At 42.2% G+C, this 16,324-nt stretch overlaps 1 protein-coding gene across 8 annotated transcripts in view; it reads left to right on the plus strand.

Moving 5' to 3' along the window:
* Positions 1-16,324, plus strand: part of NME7 (NME/NM23 family member 7) — a 249,209-nt gene that overhangs the window by 231,966 nt on the left and 919 nt on the right. The gene's annotated exons all lie outside the window — the stretch shown is intronic.

Genomic DNA, 16,324 nt, shown 5'->3' on the forward strand with positions numbered 1-16,324 from the left:
GATCATTAAGCAGCTTCTGAAAGAGATGGGAATACCAGACCACCTGACCTGCCTCTTGAGAAACCTATATGCAGGTCAGGAAACAACAGTTAGAACTGGACATGGAACAACAGACTGCTTCCAAATAGGGAAAGGAGTATGTCAAGGCTGTGTATTGTCACCCTGCTTATTTAACTTATATACAAAGTACATCCTGAGAAACCTGGGCTGGAAGAAGCACAAGCTGGAATCAAGATTGCTGGGAGAAATATCAATAACTTCAGATATGCAGATGACACCACCCTTATGGCAAAAAGTGAAGAAGAACTAAAGAGCCTCTTGATGAAAGTGAAAGAGGAGAGTGAAAAAGTTGGTTTAAAGCTCAACATTCAGAAAATGAAGATCATGGCATCTGGACCCATCACTTCATGGGAAATAGATGGGGAAACAGTGGAAATAGTGTCAGACTTTACTTTTTTGGGCTCCAAAATCACTGCAGATGGTGACTGCAGCCATGAAATTAAAAGACGCTTACTCCTTGGAAGGAAAGTTATGACCAACCTAGATAGCGTATTCAAAAGCAGAGACATTACTTTGCGAACAAAGGTCTGTTTAGTCAAGGCTATGGTTTTTCCAGTGGTCATATATGGATGTGAGAGTTGGACTATAAAGAAAGCCGAGTGCCGAAGAATTGATGCTTTTGAACTGTGGTGTTGGAGAAGAATCCTGAGAGTCCCTTGGACTGCAAGGAGATCCAACCAGTCCATCCTAAAGGAGATCAGTCTTGGGTGTTCATTGGAAGGACTGATGCTGAAGCTGAAACTCCAATACTTTGGCCACCTCATGCAAAGAGTTGACTCATTTGAAAAGACCCTGATGCTGGGAAAGATTGAGGGCAGGAGGAGAAGGGGACAACAGGGGATGAGATGGTTGGATGGCGTCACCGACTCAATGCACATGAGTTTGAGCAAGGTTCGGGAGTTGGTGATGGACAGGGAGGCCTGGCATGCTGCAGTTCATGGGTTACAAAGAGTCGGACACGACTGAGCGACTGAACTGAACTGAACTGATCCTTGGGAGAAAAGCTATGACCAACAGAGACAGCATATTAAAAAGCAGAGGCATTACTTTGCCAACAAAGGTCCATCTAGTCAAAGCTATGGTTTTTCCAGTAGTCATGTATGGTGTTAGAATTGGACCATAAAGAAAGCTGAATGCCGAAGAACTGATGCTTTTGAACTGCAGTGTTGGAGAAGACTCTTGAGGGTCCCTTGGACTGCAAGGAGATCCACCCAGTCCATCCTAAAGGAAATCAGTCCTAACTGTCATTGGGAGGACTGATGCTGAAGCTGAAACTCCAATACTTTGGCCACCTGATGTGAAAAACTGACTCACTGGAAGAGACCCTGATGCTGGGAAAGATTGAAGGCAGGAGGAGATGGGGACGACAGAGGATGAGATGGTTGGATGGCATCACTGACTCAATGCACATGAGTTTGAGCAAGGTTCAGGAGTTGGTGATCACCATCTCCCGGACAGGGAAGCCCAGCGTGCTGCAGTCCATGAGGTCACAAAGAGTCAGACACAACTGAGCAATTGAACTGAACTGAAAAAAACTAACCATGCCACATTTCATGGCCACACTCACCCTTTGCGATGGCCTACAGTCTTTCTGTGGAGTGTGCTTCTCTCTGAATCTGAATAAATCCATTTGTTACTTATCACTTTGTCTCTCACTGAATTCTTTCCGCGATGAGATACCAAGAACCTGAGATTCATTAGGTCCTAAAACCGGGTACCGAGGGTTTTGGCTGGGTTAGAGTCTTAGTCACATGGGTTCAAGTCCCAGTCTAAGATTTCAAAACGATTTCAAAATGGTTAAAATTTAAATTTCTGTACATAGTAGTACTGTATTAATTTCTGGATTTCTCATCATTGTTCTTTGGTGAAGGAAGAGAATATCTGTGTGTGAGGAAATATACACTGAAATATTGAAAGATAAAAGGGAATCATAATTGCAATTTACTGTCATACACACACACACACACACACACATACATCAGTCAGTTCAGTTCAGTCGCTCAGTCGTGTCCGACTCTTTTCGACCCCATGAATCACAGCACGCCAGGCCTCCCTGTCCATCACCAACTCCCGGAGTTCACTCAGACTCACGTCCATCGAGTCAGTGATGCCATCCAGCCATCTCATCCTCTGTCGTCCCCTTCTCCTCCTGCCCCCAATCCCTCCTAGCATCAGAGTCTTTTCCAATGAGTCAACTCTTCGCATGAGGTGGCCAAAGTACTGGAGTTTCAGCTTTAGCATCATTCCTTCCAAATAAATCCCAGGGCTGATCTCCTTCAGAATGGACTGGTTGGATCTCCTTGCAGTCCAAGGGACTCTCAAGACACACACACATATATGTGAGAAATTAATATACACATACACAAGATGAAAGAAGAGAGAGAAGAGAGGGAATGATTAATATGACAAATTTTAACATTTGGGGAATGCAGGTAAAGGGTTTACAAGTAAAGGGTATTATTGCTTTGTAATTTTTAAAATAAGTCTAAAATTATTTTGAAATAAAATGATCAAAATATTAATCAGTAGAAATAAACAGTCTAATATTAATGCATGAAAGAGAAGGGAGTGCAAGAGGATGAGGTCACATCCCAGGTCACGTCCAAGTCCCTGGGATGGCTGCCAAGTGTGGGTTGTTCGCTTCATGCAGGAAAGAATTCAAGAGCTATTGTAACGTGAAAGAAGGTTTATTCAGGGAGGAAACACACTCCAGAGAGAGAGTGTGGGCCATCTTGAAAGCCAAAAGAAGCACAGGGTACAGGGCAGTGTTTTTATTTTGGGAAGGGGTGGGGATTTCCAGGAATTGGGCCACCAGCTACTTTTTGAACTCATAGTGCCTGGGGTGTGTCATTTAGCATGCTGATATGCTACAATGAGTATAAAATGAGGCTGAAGGACAAGTGGAAGCTGAGTCATCCATCTTGAATCTAGTTGGTTCTAATCAATTTATGTTCTGCCCTTGAGCTATACCATTCTTCATTTTTTTTTTTCTTTTGAACATTTTATTTTGCATTGGGGACTTCAGTTCAGTTCAGTTCAGTCGCTCAGTCATGTCCAACCCTTTGCGACCCCATGAATTGCAGCACACCAGGCCTCCCTGTCCATCACCAACTCCCGGAGTTCACTCAAACTAACGTCCATTGAGTCCACTGGAAAAACCATAGCCTTGACTAGATGGACCTTTGTTGGCAAAGTAATGTCTCTGCTTTTGAATATGCTGTCTAGGTTGGTCATAACTTTCCTTCCAAGGAGTAAGCGTCTTTTAATTTCATGGCTGCAGTCACCATCTGCAGTGATTTTGGAGCCCAGAAAAATAAAATCAGCCACTGTTTCCACTATTTCCCCATCTATTTGCCATGAAGTGATGGGACCAGATGCCATGATCTTTGTTATCTGAATGTTGAGCTTTAAGCCAACTTTTTCACTCTCCTCTTTCACTTTCATCAAGAGGCTCTTTAGTTCTTCTTCACTTTCTGCCATAAGGGTGGTGTCATCTGCATATCTGAGGTTACTGATATTTCTCCTAGCAATCTTGATTCCAGCTTGTGCTTCCTCCAGCCCAGCGTTTCTCATGATGTACTCTGCATATAAAGTTAAATAAGTAGGGTGACAGTATACAGCCTTGACATACTCCTTTCCCTATTTGGAAGCAGTCTGTTGTTCCATGTCCAGATCTAACTGTTGCTTCCTGACCTGCATATAGGTTTCTCAAGATGCAGGTCAGGTGGTCTGGTATTCCCCTCTCTTTCAGAATTTTCCACAGTTTATTGTGATCCACACTGTCAAAGGATTTGGCATAGTCAATAAAGCAGAAATAGATGTTTTTCTGGAACTCTCTTGCTTTTTCCATGATCCAGCTGATGTTGGCAACTTGATCTCTGGTTTGTCTGCCTTTTCTAAAACCAGCTTGAACATCAGGAAGTTCACGGTTCACATATTGCTGAAGCCTGGCTTGGAGAATTTTGAGCATTACTTTACTAGCATGTGAGATGACTGCTATTGTGTGGTAGTTTGAGCATTCTTTGGCATTGCTTTTCTTTGGGATTGGAATGGAAGCTGACCTTTTCCAGTCCTGTGGCCTCTGCTGAGTTTTCCAAATTTGCTGGCATAAAGAGTGTGGCACTTTCACAGCATCATCTTTCAGGATTTGAAATAGCTCAACTGGAATTTGATCACCTCCACTAGCTTTGTTCATAGTGATGCTTCCTAAGGCCCACTTAACTTCACATGCCAGGATTTCTGGCTCTAGGTGAGTGATCATACCATCGTGATTATCTGGGTTGTGAAGATCTTTTTTGTACATTCTTCTGTGTATTCTTGCCACTTCTTCTTAGTATCTTCTGCTTCTGTTAGGTCCCTACCATTTCTGTCCTTTATGGAGTCCACCTTTGCATGAAATGTTCCCTTGGTATCTCTAATTTTCTTGAAGAGATCTCTAGTCTTTCCCATTCTGTTGTTTTCCTCTATTTCTTTGTATTGATCCCTGAAGAAAGCTTTCTTATCTCTCCCTGCTATTCTTTGGAACTCTGCATTCAAATGGGTATATCTTTCCTTTTCTCCTTTGCTTTTCACTTCCCTTCTTTTCACAGCAGTCTTGATTCCAGCTTGTGCTTCATCAAGTCTGGCATTTCTCATGATGTATTCTGCATATAAATTGAATAAGGAGGGTGACAGTATACAGCCTTGACATACTCCTTTCCCAATTTGGAACCAGTCTGTTGTTCCATGTCTGGTTTAACTGTTGCTTCTTGACTTGTGTACCGATTTCTCAGGAAGCAGTTAAGATGGTCTGGCATTCCATCCCTTTCAGAATTGTCCACAGTTTGTTGTGATCCACACCGTCAAAGGATTTGGCATAGTCAATAAAGCAGAAATAGATGTTTTTCTGGAACTCTCTTACTTTTTCGATGAACCAGCAAATGCTGGCAATTTGATCTCTGGTTCCTCTGCCTTTTCTAAAACCAGCTTGAACATCTGGAAGTTCACGGTTCACATATTGCTGAAGCCTGGCTTGGAGAATTTTGAGCATTACTTTACTAGCATGTGAGATGAGTGCAATTGTGCGGTAGTTAGAGCATTCTTTGGCATTGCCTTTCTTTGGGATTGGAATAAAAACTGAGCTTTTCCAGTCCTGTGGCCACTGTTGAGTTTTCCAAATTTGCTGGCATATTGAGTGCAGCACTTTCACAGCATCATCTTCAGGATTTGAAATAGCTCAACTGGAATTCCATCACCTCCATTAGCTTTGTTTATAGTGATTCTTTCTAAGGCCCACTTGACTTCACATTCCAGGATGTCTGGCTGTTGGTGAGTGATCACACCATCATGGTTATCTGAGTCATGAAGATCTTTTTTATAAGTTCTTCTGAGTATTCTTGCCACCTCTTCTTAGTATCTTCTGCTTCTGTTAGGTCCATACCATTTCTGTCCTTTATTGTGCCCATCTTTGCATGAAAAGTTAGTTTTTATAGGCTGGGTAATTTCATATGCTAGTGAGTGGGAGGATTATTACTCTTCCCCCTATTTGGGGGAAGGGATGGAGATTTCCAGGATTTGGGCTACCTCCCACTGCTGCTTCTTTTGACAGTGCATTGGAACTGTCATGGCACTTCGGGATGTGTCATTTAGCTTGTTGATTGAGGATCAAGTTCTAGTCAAAGATCTTGTCTGCCATCTTGGACCCATTTGATTCTAATCCATTTATGTTGTGTCCTTGGGCTATGTCATTCTTTCAGAAGTTGTGCCCTGCCCCTTTCCCTCCTGTTACAGTTTCACCCACAGATATTTTCTGTAAAAGAAAAAATGTTTCTAGTCCAGCGTCCACTCAAGGATTACATGTTGTATTTGGTTCTGTGTCTCTTTACTGTCTTTGTCTGCAAAGATCCTTGGTCTGCCCTTGTCATTCATGACCTGGTTCATTAAGTAGGTTGTCCCCTGATAAGGTGGTTCTAGTGCTAAAGAACCCACCTGCCAGTGCAGGAGACATAAGAGATGTGGATTCCATCCCTGGGTTTGGGAGATCCCCTGGAGGAGGGCATGGCAACCCACTCCAGTATTCCCATGGACAGAGGAGCCTGGTGGGCTACAGTTCATAGGGTCGCAAAGAGTTGGACATGACTGAAGTCATGGAGCATGCACACGCATGCATGCATGTCCCCAATAAGCTGGAATTATCCTGGCAGTTTTGGCTCTCAGAGCATGAAGAAATTGCTCAGAAACCCAAGGCTTTACTGATGTATAGCAAGACAGATCACAGCATTGTGGGAATGTTGGAGAAGCAATAATGATAGTTATTATGGTATATTTACTATATTCTGGGTATTCTTTTAAATGCTTTCCATATATTAACTCATTTTATCTTTACAACAACCCTCATGTGATGATATTATTATATTAGAGATGTGGAATATGAGAAACAAGAAGTTAAGTGACTTACCCAAGGTCATCCATCCAGGAAATGGCAAGGCTAGGAATCGGCCCCCCTCTGGCAGGCTCCATCCCAACCTTGAGCTCTTAATCAGAATAAGCAGAGCCCCAGGGGCTCAACTGAGTCCTGTGTTCTCAGGCAAGTTGTTAGGTCTAAAATCCCCAGTCTCATCAACTGAAAAAGTGGGACTAATGCATCTATTTCAGTTGTTAGGTTTAACCAAGATAAGGTATCATATATAAAAGATACATAAAAGATAAGCATTTGATATATAACAAGGATTCCATTTTTTTAAGAGTGAATATTGATAAAATTTTAAATGTAAATATTGAAAAATTATACATGACTCACCCTGAGATATGGTGACTATCAGAGAGTACTTTTTAAATCAGTGGGCGTGGGGAGAAGCGAACAGAAGTGACAAACACCAATTCATATTTTTAGATACTTTGAGGGACTGGGGAAGGGCTGCTGCTGCTGCTAAGTCGCTTCAGTCGTGTCCGACTCTGTGCGACCCCATAGACGGCAGCCCACCAGGCTCCCCCGCCCCTGGGATTCTCCAGGCAAGAACACTGGAGGGGGTTGCCATTTCCTTCTCCAATGCATGAAAGTGAAAAGGGAAAGTGAAGTCGCTCAGTCGTCTCCAACTCTTAGTGACCCCATGGACTGCAGCCCACCAGGCTCCTCTGTCCATGGGATTTTCCAGGCAAGAGTACTGGAGTGGGGTGCCATTGCCTTCTCCGGGGGAAGGGCTAGCAGCAACCAAAACCACCTTCAGGGCAGAAGAGGCCAGATAGGAATGAGTCACAAAACACAATTTTAGAATGAATTTCTAGAAAGGACACCTGTATCTTTACATATATTGGGGGCGGGGGGGGGCGGGGAAAGGGTGTCTGTTTCCTGTAAAGAGAAAGGTTAACACCACTCTATTCTGGGCTGAGGTATAATATTCTTCTAGCTTTAAAAAGACGGTTGTTCTCATTAGTGGGTGGCAGCATAAGAATCAAGAGGTCTTTATAAGAGAACTTGGAGAACACTGGGTTTACAGAATCACTGAAATGTCTAGTCATTTAATTGTGAACTTTTCATTTTGTCTTCAAAGACTTCAGCTGTATAGCAAAGTAAATCAGTTATACATATACATATATCAATTCTTAAGACTCTTTTCCCATATAGGTTATTACAGATTATTGAGTAGCGTTCCCTGTGCTGCACAGTAGGTCCTTATTAGTTATCTATCTTATATACGCCTGAAACTAGCACAGCACTGTGAATCAACTGAACTCCGGTTAAAGGGGGGTGGAAAAGAGGCCAAATATGGCCTCTGAAGCATTGGAGAAGATAAACATGTGAAGGAGATAACTCTTAATGACGATGTTGGTTCAACTTCTTTATTTTGTAGCCTATAAATAGATTTGAGGGGGTGCCTCTGCAGTCCCAGAACTTTATAGGCTCTGTAGCTATTGGGTTCACCAAAAAGTTCATTCGGGTATTTCTGTACCATCTTATGGAAAAGAACCTCATGAAATTTTTGGCCAGTGAAATTGTAAGCAAGGACAGATTTTTCATCCTTTTTCTCAAGGCAAGAATGTTTCCTCTGAGCCCATCTGTCAGGAGAACTCTAGATATCCTTTCCCCACCACCTTTTTCCTTACAAATGTTTACTTCTGAACTCCACATCTGTGGAGCTGAAAACAAGCAGTGACTTGTAGAGGGAAGACAAAGAGGGAGAGAGGGAGCAAGGCAGAGTTCAGAAAGGATTCAGGCTTACACATGAAGGGCTGCTGGTAGCCTCCTCCAGCTGTCCCCACAGCCCAGGTCCTCTTCCCCTCGCCCCTGCCTCAGGGCTGCGCCTGACATCCCGGCTTCTGTTCCTGTCCTGAAAAGTCTGATGACTCTTATCTTCCATAGCCGGCCTCAACCTGCACCTTCTCTGACCCAACTCTCATCATGGATCTGTCCATTGCCCATTTTACAAGCAGCCTTTTCAACCACATTTTCTACTCAGCCAATAGGAAAACCAGGCTGAAGTAGTCCTAACACAGAAGCCTGTGACTCCAAGAACTGTTGCAGGATGGAAATACAGGGGCCCTGGTTCAAAAAAGAATTTCAAGAGAGAGACAGTGGAGCATTAAACCAGGCATAGGCCCCTCTAGGGCTCCCCAGGTGGCTCCAGTAGTAAAGAACCCATCTGCCAACGCAGGAGACATAAGATGAGGGTTCCGTCCTGGGTCAGGAAGATGCCCTGGAGGAGAGCATGGCAACCACTCCAGCATTCTTGCCTGGGAGAATCCCATGGACAGAGGAGCCTGGCAAACTACAGCCCATAAGGTTGCAAAGAGTTGGACACAACTGAAGCGACTTAGCACTCACACATGCAGGCCCCTCTAAGCATATGGCCCTGTGTGTCAGAACAGGTTACACGCTGTAAGGGTCCCCAGGGAGTTGAAGTTTGTTTTCCTTCTAAATAGGCTGACATATTTAAAAATCAATTTATCATTGGAACACCAACAAAATTGTACCTCAATCAAATTCAGATTGATTAGATGTTATCTGAAAATCTACTTAGTATAATGGCACAGGAACACGATTTAAATTTGGTGCTGAACTCCATGATAGAAGGATAGGTAAATTCTGTAAATGTTCGAGCATACCTATACTTTGCTTTAAAAGAAAGGAGGGAAAAAAACAAAACTCCACAGGCATTTTTGTTGCTCAGTCAACATTAAGTGTGTGTGAAGTGAAAGTCTCTCACTTGTGTCCAACTCTTTGTGATCCCATGGACTATACCGTCCATGGAATTCTCCAGGCCAGAATACTGGAGTGGGTAGCCTTTCCCTTCTCAAAGGAGCCTTTCCCTTATCAACATTAGGAATCATTGGAAAATAGACACCCGTGCTCCACCTCCAGGAAGTGTCTGATTCTGTCGTCTGTAGTAGAGCCCAGGTGTCAGGAGCAGTGAGCTGCACTAGACTCTGATACAAAGCCAGAGCTAATAAAACATGCAAGGAAATTTCATGCTTGCTCCATATACTAGAAGTTCCACTGGAGGAGTGGTGAACTGGGAATCACTAGCATTAAGACATATTTTTGCTGATACCAAGGGAACATTTCATGCAACGATGGGCTCGATAAAGGACAGAAATGGTATGGACCTAAAAGAAGCAGAAGATATTAAGAAGAGATGGCAAGAATACACAGAAGAACTGTACAAAAAAGATCTTCACGACCCAGATCATCACGATGGTGTGATCACTCACTTAGAGCCAGACATCCTGGAATGTGAAGTCAAGTGGGCCTTAGAAAGAATCACTATAAACAAAGCTAGTGGAGGTGATGGAATTCCAGTTGAGCTATTTCAAATCCTGAAGATGATGCTGTGAAAGTGCTGCACTCAATATGCTAGCAAATTTGGAAAACTCAGCAGAGGCCACAGGACTGGAAAAGGTCAGTTTTCATTCCAATCCCAAAGAAAGGCAATGCCAAAGAATGCTCAAACGACTGCACAATTGCACTCATCTCACACGCTAGTAAGTAATGCTCAAAATTCTCCAAGCCAGGCTTCAGTAATATGTGAACTGTGAACTTCCAGATGTTCCAGCTGGTTTTAGAAAAGGCAGAGGAACCAGAGATCAAATTTCCAGCATCTGCTGGATCATGGAAAAAGCAAGAGAGTTCCAGAAAAACATCTATTTCTGCTTTATTTACTATGCCAAAGCCTTTGACTGTGTGGATTACAATAAACTGTGGAAAATTCTGAAAGAGATGGGAATACCAGACCACCTGACCTGCATCTTGAGAAACCTATATGCAGGTCAGGAAGCAACACTTAGAACTGGACATGGAACAACAGACTGGTTCCAAATAGGAAAAGGAGTACGTCAAGGCTGTATACTGTCACCCTGCTTATTTAACTTATATGCAGAGTACATCATGAGAAACATTGGGCTGGAAGAAGCACAAGCTGGAATTAAGATTGCCGGGAGAAATATCAATAACCTCAGATATGCAGATGACACCACCCTTATGGCAGAGAGTGAAGAGGAACTAAAAAGCCTCTTGATGAAAGTGAAAATGGAGAGTGAAAAAGTTAGCTTAAAGCTCAACATTCAGATAACGAAGATCATGGCATCTGGACCCATCACTTCATGGGAAATAGATGGGGAGACAGTGGAAATAGTGTCAGACTTTATTTTTTTGGGCTCCAAAATCACTGCAGATGGTGACTGCAGCCATGAAATTAAAAGACGCTTACTCCTTGGAAGGAAAGTTATGACCAACCTAGATAGCATATTCAAAAGCAGAGACATTACTTTGCCAACAAAGGTCCGTCTAGTCAAGGCTATGGTTTTTCCAGTAGTCATGTATGGATGTGAGAGTTGGACTGTGAAGAAAGCTGAGTGCTGAAGAATTGATGCTTTTGAACTGTGGTGTTGGAGAAGACTCTTGAGAGTCCCTTGAACTGCAAGGAGATCCAACCAGTCCATTCTAAAGGAGATCAGCCCTGGGTGTTCTTTGGAAGGAATGATGCTAAAGCTGAAACTCCAATACTTTGGCTACCTCATGCTAAGAGTTGACTCATTGGAAAAGACTCTTGATGCTGGGAGGGATTGGGGGCAGGAGGAGAAGGGGACGACAGAGGATGAGATGGCTGGATGGCATCACCAACTCTATGGATGTGAGTCTGAGTGAACTGCGGGAGTTGGTGATGGACAGGGAGGCCTGGCATGCTGTGATTCATGGGATCGAAAAGAGTCGGACACGACTGAGCAACTGAACTGAACTGTACTCAGGGCAAAGACAAAACACTCTCTGCAAGCGTTTGTTGAGTCTACACTTGAAGCAATTACAGAAAGTATGCATTTGTTTGAACTACTGTACTTTCTTACAGAATCTGCAGTAATCTATATACAGTAATCAGCAAATGCAGGGACTACTCCAAGGGAGGTCACAGCACCAGTGTAGCTTAGACTTGGAAGATAGAGTCAAGTTCCATCCTTGCCAACTGAGCAAGTCCCCAGCTTACCAGATTACTATGTAGGGATTGTCATACACTTCTGAGTCTCAGGATGCTGCTCTGTCTCGAAATAAGACCACAGAGCTAGTGTGAAGGAGACAGCTTATATATGAAGTTAGACTGTATACTGTGAAGTAGTTAATAAATGTAAGGTATTGTTCTTATTTAAATCTAACAGTGATAGAGACCAAATCCTCAAGTTAATCTTACTAATGAAGATTGGCTTTGGCATAGCAATTGTATAGTCAGCTAAAATTTTTTCCTTCTTCATCTGTGTTGCTTCCAACTCATCCCGAAGACTCGGATGTTAACCACTTTATGAAATATTTTGTGTTTCCACTGGCAGTTAATTATCCCCCCTTATATCTTAGCACAGAATTGTGATTTTATTTGATTACATGGGTTTTCCTCTTTCCAGGCTATAAGCTTTCTGAGGACCAGGTCTCACCCTTCACTGAATTATCATGACTGGGGTGTGCTCAATATGTTAAATGAATGAATGACAGGGGAGAGAAAGGAATCAAGTATAAGTGAGAATAGTTTAGGCCATTTAAGGCATTTAAATGTGTATAGTGTAAAGCTATAGTTTCATAAGAACAGGGGTCTTGTTTGCCTGAATCCTTCCCTCCCTGAGTTCATAATCAGTGCTGGGCACATAGTAGGTAGCTTGGGAGAAATTTGTAAGTAAGAAAAGAAGGTCAGTGCTAGGCCAAGGTTTCCATCAGCATGCACTCCGCCTGCTGTGTTTCAACAACCCCAAAGGGCCTATAAGCTGTATTCTGTTCCCTTGCCCCCCAGAGGTTCCAATGCTGAATAATCAGCACCTTCCCAAGGCCTGATCCTCACCCATTGGTCGTTTTAGAACCCCTGCTCCTTCTCTAAAGGAATAGCCCATTGCTATAGGACTGTTCCATGCTCCTCCAACACTTGCTAATTTAGTAACCATAAATTCCTATAACAAGTCATGGGCACTAAATAGCCTCCCTACAGAGAAATGAAATGTTTGAACCCTGAAGCACTTAAACCAAAGGATCAATCTACTGTGGAGTTTATCAGATGTTATGGATAAATAAATAGGTTGGTTTCAAATCACTCAGTACCTCCTCCAACCTGGCCTATATAGGGCCAACATGGAGGAAGATGGGCAATTCCTTGGAAAAGGTAGCACTTCACAGACTGCCAGTAAGAGTGCCAATTTAATGAAATCCCTGTTTTTAAAAGGTTTTGTGGTAAAGCAAACTGGAGATAGTAAGTCACAGTTTTATTCAATATGGGCCTTTTCTTAGGGTGTGGGACTCATGTATGGCTAAATAAAATAGTTGGATTCTGTAGTTAGTAAGAATCAGTACCTTCAAGAGAGACTTAATCTCTCAGAACAGACCAATGCTGACAGTTTCTAGGAGAAAAATATAGAATTAAAATATGAACCAAGATAATCTGCCTTTGGTCCAGTCCTCCTGGTTTCACATTGGGTAGGCTATGGCTGATCACAAGCTTCAGCTGGGAGAATAACAGGTTTAAATCTATTACCTGGTCATCTTTTCCTGTCTAGAAGGCCTAGAAGATGGCAGATAACATGACTGGTTAATGCTAGTTCCCTCTTAAAGAAGAGAAGAGAGAGTCACATTTTCTCTGAATTTGAAACCAAGAGTGTTTTTTATTCACTTGATTACAACTGCTCTTAAGTGCTCCTTGGATAGTTTCCCTCTGGGTTATGTTGCCCTCTGTCCTTAATCATGGATTTTCTAAGTAACCTCATTTAGTTCTCCTCCATGGACCAAATATAAACTGATATTGAGGTGTTACTAATCCTTTAAAAAGCCAGGAGTTTGAGCTTTCACTGGACTTTGAAGGATTTTAATAACTGGATTTTCATCTCTGATTGCTGATAATGTTTTTAATTTGGAGTTGGAGCGGTTCCCTCTGGTAATAAGTGCAGCCTGAGCAGACAGGGCATGCTATTGTTCTAAAACAACAGATTCAAATTAGATTTTGCCCAAACAGGTACAGAACTGAAAACCTTGGCTTCTGTTAATGCTGTATTTTAGGGCAAAAGTTCATGTGTTCTAGTTGGCCTTTTTTTACCTTCATGGGTTTTATATTATCTGAATACCACCTTAAATTATATTTACTATTTTTAAGTACATTCACTGTGATACTTGAATACATTGATTTCCATTATGGAAATATTTATTTGCCATTAGGTGGGAAACTAGTATTACTTGTACTTTAATTGAAGATAATAAATACAATGAAAGCAAAAGTTATTAAATTCTGGCTAGATGATATTGCTTGCCAAAGGTTCTGAGCCCCAGGCCTCTCTCCCTTTATTTGAAAGGGGATTAACCTGGGTTGAAGTCATACTAGTACCACATTGAAACTTTCCTTCAGGGAATATGATGGATTGAAAAAAAAAAAAGGAAAGAAAGAAAAAAAAGAGAATCCCTTTTCCTCTATTCAGTAACTTCCAGTCCTTTTGATTCCAAGTGTTACTCAGCACACATTTGAGAAACAATGCCTTTGAAAAAACTCAGTCCTTTTATATTTTGTGGTGAGGAATTCAATATTTGATTTACTGGACTTACATGAAAACGCTGTCCAGGATATAAGAAAACCCCCAAAAGTAGAAGGCACTGTCCCTATACCCAAGAAATGTGTCACCTAATAATACAAGGTGAGAAATTCATGATAAATGTATAGAAACAAGAGTTCCAGAAATAAGCAAGCACTTCAGTATTAATACTAGAATCTGAGCTGCAAAGGGTCACTCGTGGGTCTTTCTGTAGCAGTTAGGAGAGTACTTGGCACCAGCAAATATCCACGGAGTCAACACTAACCATGCTCCCAGTCTCCCATTGGAGATTGAACCACTCTCGTGGCTAGGGAATAGGTTAGCACCATCTGGAGAGATTACAGGGAAGCAAGATTTGCATAGAATCGTGAAGGAAGGAATAGGCATCTCTGCACACACACATACATGCATGGGTGCACATGCAGACATATACATGAACATACAGCATCTTAGAACAGAAGGCACAAGGTTCGTATGAAAGCAGGGGCTTGAGACCTGAGAACAGTCTCAGAAATACAAACTACTTTCCCATTTGAATAAATACTCCCCTTTCCTCAGACGTAGAGCCATTCTCCCCTTCTTGTTCATACACATCACACGTTTAAGACTCAGTGTCATCCAGACAGACCATCCTGTTAAAAATATAAAATACCTTCTATTTCAGTGTATATGGGGGGTGCGTTTTGAGAAACCCAGCTTTATGAAGGATGTTGTCCGCTTATGGATGCTGCAGAATCTCGTCAGTTGTTAAGGAGGGCCCCTTAAACCTTTGCATCTAGGCAGTTGTGCCGTTTCCCACTATTCCCTTTGCTACATTTTTAAAAAATGGAGTCATTTTTCCTCTGGTATTCATTTGCCATCACACGATTTGCTGCTCTAGCAATAGCAAAGTCTCAGGTAGTATTTTTAAAGAATAAACAGGAGAAGCAGACTGGCAGGATAATAAAAATGGGATGATAAGGTGGGAATTTAAGCTCTTGCTGCTATTTCTGAACAAGCTGTATTGTCACAGAAATGGCCATGGGCCTCTCGGTCTGTCTCTCTGTAAGAGGGGAGCCCAGCTTCGTACCAAAGGATTTCTCAGGACCAGCCTGAAGGCAGGAAGGGTTGGTGTGAGCTGTGGCTGCACAGACTTTGTGAAAGATTTCTACTTTCTAAAACACGAAGTCAAGACTTTAGTTTGGGTATTTCCCATGCAGGTTAAGTGATACTTAAATCTTCAGCTCAGTTATACCTAGAGAATGTTTTTCTGAAAGCTAATTTTCCCTTTCTTTCACTCTAAGGCTAATTTTTAAATATATGGCTAAATAAGGACTTGGGCTTCCCTGATAGCTCAGTTGGCAAAGAATCTGCCTGCAATGCAGGAGACCCCAGTTCAATTCCTGAATTGGGAAGATCTGCTGGAGAAGGGATGGGCTACCCACTCTAGTATTCTTGGGCTTCCCTTGTGGCTCAGCTGGTAAAGAATCCGCCTGCAATGCAGGATACCTGGGTTCTACTCCTGAGTTGGGAAGGTCCCCTGGAGAAGGGAAAGGCTACCCACTCCAGTATTCTGGCCTGGAGAATTCCATGGACTGTATAGTCCATGGGGTCACTAAGAGTCGGACACAACTGAGCAACTTGCACTTTCTTTCACTTTCACTTAAACAAGGACTTAGGCCAAACCATGAACTGAAAACCAGGGTATAAACCTTCTTAATTTATTGAACCTCAACTTTTTTTGGCACATGCTAGTTTTTTCAGTTTTATTATTTTTCATATTCTTTCCCATTATAGTTTATCACAGGATATTGGGTATAGTTCCCTGTACTATACATTAGGAACTTGTTATTTATCCATACTATATACAATAATTTGCAGCTGATAATCTCAACTCCCAATCCATCCCGCCCCTGCTCCATCACCCCTTAGCAACCACAAGTCTGTTCCCTGTGAGTCTGTTTGTTTCATAGATAAGTTATGTTCTATTTTAGATTCCACATATAAATGATGTATTTGTCTTTGTCTGACTTGCATAGTATGATAATCTCTGGGTCCATCCATGTTGCTGCAAATGGCATTAAGTTCCTTTTATGGCTGAGTAATATTCCACTGTGTATGAGTGTGTGTATACACCATATCCTCTTTTTCATTCATCTCTTGAAGGACATTTAGGTTGCTTCCATGTCTTGGCTGTTGTGAATAGTGCTGCTATGAACATATGGGTGCATGTGTCTTTTCAAATTGTAGTTTCGTCAGGATGTAGTCC

This window comes from Bos grunniens, chromosome 16 (assembly GCF_055505025.1).
Source record: "Bos grunniens cultivar Pamir isolate PY7600 chromosome 16, Bosgru_T2T1.0, whole genome shotgun sequence".
Lineage (NCBI taxonomy): Eukaryota > Metazoa > Chordata > Mammalia > Artiodactyla > Bovidae > Bos > Bos grunniens.